The sequence below is a fragment of the Propithecus coquereli genome, unplaced genomic scaffold (assembly GCF_000956105.1).
Source record: "Propithecus coquereli isolate 6110/MARCELLA unplaced genomic scaffold, Pcoq_1.0 Scaffold602, whole genome shotgun sequence".
NCBI classification, from domain to species: Eukaryota; Metazoa; Chordata; class Mammalia; order Primates; family Indriidae; genus Propithecus; species Propithecus coquereli.
In genome coordinates this window covers 150205-156764 of record NW_012151975.1, presented here as the reverse complement: position 1 = coordinate 156764, position 6560 = coordinate 150205, and the positions used below count along the sequence as shown (strand labels likewise).

The 6560-nt window shown below is 45.1% G+C and overlaps 2 protein-coding genes across 4 annotated transcripts in view; one reads left to right on the top strand and one right to left on the bottom strand.

The window, feature by feature from the left end:
- Window positions 1–6560, bottom strand: part of PSMB1 (proteasome (prosome, macropain) subunit, beta type, 1) — a 36707-nt gene that overhangs the window by 29201 nt on the left and 946 nt on the right. The gene's annotated exons all lie outside the window — the stretch shown is intronic.
- The window catches only part of TBP (TATA box binding protein), a 36640-nt gene continuing 35056 nt past the window's right edge, over window positions 4977–6560 (top strand). For 2 of the 3 annotated variants that reach the window (XM_012659310.1, XM_012659308.1), the window contains exon 1: window positions 4977–5108. The gene's annotated coding sequence lies outside the window, so the exon portion shown is untranslated. The remainder of the gene's footprint in view (window positions 5109–6560) is intronic. The other variant, XM_012659309.1, reaches the window with a different exon arrangement.

Here is a 6560-nt window from a genome sequence, read left to right as displayed (position 1 = left end):
GGCCCTGACTTTTGACATTTAATAGCTGTGTGACCTTGGACAAATTCTCCAAGTTCAAGGTGATGATAACAGCAGTGCCTATGTTATAGGTGATTGTGGGAATTAAATGACATAATTCACATAAAGCACCAAGCACAGTGCCTCACAGAACCTAAGCACTCAGAAAACTTTAGCTACTACTTTTAGTGAGGTGGGATTTGTGCTAACGCTCTGAAGCAGAAAAGGGTGACATTCCAGGTAAAGGAACAGAGAGCAAAGGGAAACAGGTAATAATTCAAATAGTACATTTAAGCAACTTACTCAGGTAGCCCTTTTTGTGTAAAGAAGTGGAGGGACATAGGCTTATGTGATGTACAGGACTTGTGCTGTAGAAGATCCCAAATGCCAAGATAAAGATTTTGGAATTTTAGCAAGGAACCATGAAGGTTATCTGAGCAATGAGAAGAGTTCCAGTTGCAAAGTAAGGTTTTAAGAAGTCTACTTTGGGCTGGGTGTGGTGGCTCATGCCTGTATTCTTAGCACTCTGGGAAGCTGAGGCAGGAGGATTGCTTGAGGTCAGGAGTTCAAGACCAGCCTAACAAGATTGAGGCCCCATTTCCACCAAAAACAGAAAAATTAGCCAGGTGCAGTGGTGAGTGCCTGTAATAAGTACCTGCTACTCAGGAGGCTGAGGCAGAAGGATCGCTTGAGCCCAGGAGTTTGAGGTTGTAGTGAGCTATGATGATGCCCCGGCACTCTACCCGCCACCCACCTCACCAAAAAAAAGCCTACCCTGACAATGACATAATGTGAAATGGGATGGAAACACTGTCCCAACAAGACTAACGCCATAGTAAGGAGCAGGGTGAACAGGAAGAAACAGGTAAATCCAAAAATCATCACATACACACAAAATGGACATGGTTTTGCAGCTATTCAAATGTGTTAGGAACTGGGAAAACCAATTATGACACTGAAGATTATAAACTTGGGTGAGTAGAATGATGGCATAATTATAAGGGGTATTTTAAAGAAGCAGATAGACTGAGAGGAATAATTAGCTTGCTTTTTGTTTTGTTTACTATCTTGAGTAACAGTGAGAGCAGAAAATCCAGGTGAACATGTTTTACTGAAGCAGCTAGAATTGAGGGACTCATGAGAGGTAGACCTGGGGAAACGGATTTGGGAATTATCCTCCCAGGGATAAGACAGGTGAGAGTGCAGAGTGATAAACATGGAGGTGTTTACTTGGTGTTTAACCACATTTTAAAAATTAGAGGAGAAAAAGGAAGAGAACTAAGCCTCATTTTGTGGAAACAAAGGCTGCCCAAGAGCCGGCTATAATAAATACATAAGAAAAAGAACAAAGATTGAAAAAAGGTGACTTGATTAAATGATCAGAAAGTTGTAAGTAACTTTTAGGGCAGTAATGGCTTAAACTGGATTGGAAGGGCTTAAAAAGTGAGTAATGAGGACTTAATACTGAACAACTTAAAAATTCTTATTATTAGGAATTGTCTTATGAAATGGGTCTAATAACCCACCTCACATTGTAACTACTTAATTAGTACAGGAAGTGTTAAGAACTGTAATGGAAAAGCACATAGACTCAGTGGAGAGACAGCTATGAATCAAAGGCCTGGCTCAACTGCATACCAGCTTTGTGACCAGAACAGTTTAACTCCTAAGAGCCTTCTGAGCCTCTTAGGCCTCTCAATTCAACATTCACCTATTACGAGGATCAAATGAGACAATGGCATACAAGTGTCTCTCGATTCTTTCCCAAAACTATGAAGATAAGGAAATTTAGGTTCAGGATGTTGATAGGTGCCCGAAGACCACACTGTCCTTTAGTGACAGAACCAAGGCTACAACTGGTCTTTCATTCTCTAACATACTACAAAAATCTGCATTAAAATTTCAAATTTATAATGACCTGGTAAGAAGTATCTTTGGTTTTCTTAAAGAACCATCTGTTTGTTCAAATCGGCTGTGCATGTCTTAACGTACGAAGTTTGACTGGTAAACTACAACCACTACTTCAATTTATAGCTCTTCACTGTCAAGAGTCTTAATCAGAGCATCCTTCTACAACCCTAATTCTTCAGTGCACTACCAAGGAAAAGTATTACTTAAGATAAAGCTAGTAATTAAGAAAAAAAAAGCCATGCAAGAATGCATATATTAAAAGGTCCCTGAGTATTTTTTTTCTTAAGCTTAACCTAAAATTTTTTTTTTAAAAAAAAGCACTGATCAATGAAATTAAGTCTGGCAAACCAATCCCACCTTATTTCTACTTGAAATAACAAAATAATCAAGCTGGTTGATCAGACGTTTCGGCTACAGACACAACTATGCATCTAACAACACGGACCGAATAATCTTAAGTTTCAGATGCTAAACCTCTCCCCTCGTCTGCTGTGGCATAACATGTTTAGACCCTACGAAAAGGCAAAGTCCGTTTTTAAAGGTCTTCCACAGAGCAGAGGCTACGTTTCAATTTCTACTCTGCCATGTCACCGCAGCAAGGAGCAGGCCATGCACACCGAGCCCAATGACCGGGCTGTAAGGTGACGCCCTAAAAACCAAGGCTGCATCTCAATCGGCAGGCGAACCCGAGCCAGGCGCGCATGACGAGGGGAACACAGGCGGGAGAGGACGGCACGGAGGCCGGCCTTGCGCGGACCCACTCAGCTCAGGGCCCCGAGGCCCGTGGGGGACAGCGTAGCGCCTTTCCCGCCGCGACCCACAGGCCCAAGCAGAGAGGTGGGAAGGGGAAAGCGAAAGCGGCGGCTCCCAAGGGCTTTTACCCTCCGTTGAAAGCGTAGGGCGAAAAGCGCAGCTGCAAAGGGCCCGCAGCGCTGTGCGGCTCCATCCACTGGTCTCTGCCGGGACCCGAGAACGTGGCTGCAGAGGACAGCATCGCGCCACTGCCGCTGAAGCTCCTGCTGTCTCACGGCGAGATGGCGGCTCGGCCGGACGTGACGCCACTTCCGGCTCCTCCCCCCCCCCCCGCGGCCTCTCTATCTCGCACTCGTCGTTGCTCCTGGAGGTCAGCGCCCCTGCCTGGCCGGTCGCTATCCAGATGCCTGTTCCAAAAAAGCTTATAGAGATAATACAGGGTTCTTTTCCTAAGAAAACACTGATATTCACTCCTAACGGACAAAAATTTTAAAGTTTGACCATAACAAAAATGGACAAAACTATAGAGCAGCAGAAACTCAAGTACCCTATTGGTAGGAGTGTAAATTGGTACAGCATTTTGAAAAAGAACTGGCATCATCTGGCAAAGTTGAACATGTACATACCTTATGACCCAGCAATTCCACCCGTGGGTTTATACTCTACCCAGAAGACATGCACGAGAATGTCCATAGAGCATTGTTATTAATGGCCCCAAACTGGAAATGAGCCAAATGCCCATAAACAGCAGAAAGGATACATTAATTGAGGTATAGTCATACAATGGGATATGTCACAGCAAAGACAATTAACCAAATACAGCCAGCTAGGAGACACAGGGAGGATACATCAACATGGATGAGGCTTGTAAACATAAGGTTGAGCAAAAGAATACATACTACATGGGGGTGGGAAAAAAAAAGAATACATACTATATAACTTAGAGGTATACAATGTCAATGGAAAAGAACCCAAATTCTGTAAAATAACTTAAAGAGTTTATTCTGAGTCGAATATGTGCAACCATGGCTCAGACAGCGACACCCAAGAAGACTTGAGCAAGTGGACTCGCTGTGGTTGGGTTACAGTTTGATTTTATACATTTCGGGGAGGCAGGAATTACATGTAAAGTCATAAATCAGTACATGGAAGGCTTACATTGGTTTGGCCCAAAAAGGCAGGACATCTTGAACTAGGGCATTACAGGTTATAGGTGGGTTTAAAGAGTCTTTGATCTGTAATTGGTTAAAGAAATGAAGCTTTGTCTAAAGGCTTGGCATGTTTTAAGTCAAGGAAGGCTGTTAATCAGAGACAAGTCACTGGACATATACTCAGTCTCAAGTGATCTGCTAAGTAAATTGATGACTTGCCGGCATGTTTTAGTTTTGTGTCGTACAGCCTTAGGCCTCTTCATGCGTTACAAAGGATATCTACAAGAAGGGAGGGGGGGCATGATGAGGCATGGCTGACCTCCCTTCTCATGGCTATCAACTCAGTTTTAGGAGGTGGTCCATTCAGTCAGCAGGTGGGGGCAAGCCTTAAGATTTTATTTTAATTCACAGTACTTATTCAGGTCTCTCCGTAGGTTAACACGGTGCAAAACATTGGATGCAAAAAAGTATATAATTTTTCTCATCCTTAAGAAGCTCACAACCTCACTGATAGTACAAAATACGAAGGAAACAAACAGCACAACACATGACTATGGCTAGATGAACCATAGAAGGGAGAGAGCAGGCTTGCTGGAGTCCAGTCAAGCACCAGGAAGCGGACTAGGAGCTACAGAGAGTGTCTGAGGAAAGTGCCTAAGATGGCAGTAGCAACACTGACATAAATGAATCTATAAACATAGGCCATTTGTTTTTGTTTTGTTTTTCTTTTCATGCTGCATGCTGGAAGATCAGCTAACAACATTCATCGCTAACAGGCTACAGAATATTTGCTACCCCGTGCCAGGCAGTGCTCATGCATTTACTTCATCAATCTCCCAACATCCCTAAGGTGTAAGCACTATTATTATCCTTATTCAATTTTACAATAGAAACCGCAGCTGAATTGTCAGGTGACTTGCCAAACCGCTGGTTGGTTAAAAAAAAAAAAATCAGTATTTAAAAATCATCATCTCGCCTACGTCCTCAAAGAACCAATTAGAAAAGACTGTGACAAGGCCGCCCCGCCCCGGAACTCCTGAAGAGCTAAGCCTCTGGTTTCCCATAATCCAAGCGCCTAGGCAAATACAGGAAGCGACTGCGCGCCCACACTTCCTATGGCCGCGGCTTGAGCGCTGGCAACCTGCTGAAGCCCAATGCAGAACTGGCGGAAGTGACATCATCAACGCGCGCCAGGAGTTCAGTGGGGTCGGGCCGGGTCGCCGTGGCGGGCGCCTGGACCGCCTGCGGTTTAGCTTCGTTTCCTCGCGCCACCAGTGATCTCTGCAGTGACTCCAGGTAACGACTTCTTTAGGTTTTTCTCTTTTCTGAGGGCCGAGGCAGAGGCGGCTACTGCAGCGAGGCGTGGGGCCGCCGACGGGAGGAGACGCGGAGTGGTCGCGCAGGCCCCGCGGGGGACGTTCCTCCGCTCGTGCTGCCGCCGCTGCGGCCTGTACCCGCCGTTGAGGCCTGTACCGGCCGTTGGGCCGTAGCTGCCGCTGGTTCCCTGCGCTGCTGCGGCTCGAAAGGGGCTTTCCGTCCTACGAGTGTGGGGTCTAGGGCGCTTGGAGCGGCCGGGACAGGACAGTGTGGCGCATCGAAGACCCGGAGTTTGCCTTGTCTTGTCCTACCATCCGCTTCTCCATGTTAGAAAGCCGATTCACCCTGGCCTGTGCCCGCCTGTTTTGCTGCCAACAAGGGTAGTTTTATTATAAAGTTGTGCTTGCGACTTTTAAACATTTTGTCAGAAACCTGAGGCTTCTGGCGCGGTAGCAGTTAAGATACACGCTTATTTACAAGGCCTCCGTCTCTAGGCTCAGGCCAGTGTGGTTTCCGAAACTCTAGGTAGGTTTTTCTGTGAAAGATTGTGCTTCGTTGAGTTCTGCAGACACTAGAAGGCTATGCAGAGTTAATTTGATGCTTCAGTTTCCAAGAGATGAAGACACTCTGAAAACAACTCTCTTTTCTGAGGATAAGTTGGTGTGGTAATCACTGTTGAGGTTTTTTGATATCGGTGAGGAAAGTGGTCTGTGCCATTGGTGGGAGTGAGATATGAGCTCGGACTAGCCTGACATAAGGCCCCAACTTGATGTAAACCCGACCAGATTTCTTCTGTAGACTCAGAGTTTGCAAAAAGTGGTCCGGTGCCTCTAAAGGGTCTGATAAATCTCTAATCATAATTATGAGTGCATTATATTCTCCCTCTTTATCTCTTGCTTCGACCATAGTAGTGACCCCTTAAACTGATCTTCCAGTTTTACTCCCCTCAAATTCGTGCACAGTATTGCTAAATTAGATCTATTCATGCTGCACTTCAAAAATTCTGTAACTGTCCTTATTGCCTATGTAATAACATCTAAAACTCCTGATAATGTGACCCCGCCTATATGTGCTGTCTCATCTCCTGCAGTTATCTTTCATATAATCATACTGAGCATGTCACTTGCCTGCTGCATGCTCTTTCAATCTTTGTCTCTTTGTGCTTTCGCCTAAAGCTCTGATCTGTGAATTCCTACTCACCTTGTTAGACCCAAGTTAGATGGGCCTAACCTGCTTTGTGAAAACACTGTCCTCTCTTCGTAGTAGTTGGCCATTAGTCTCTATTATCTTCTCTTCCATAGTATGTGACTCACATACTACGATCACATACTATATGTCAGGCATGGTGCTAGGTGCTGAGATCGCAAAGAGATGTATTCTGTTGTCTTCACTTAAAGAGCTTAGCTTAGTGCATGCCTGCTATTGTAGCAC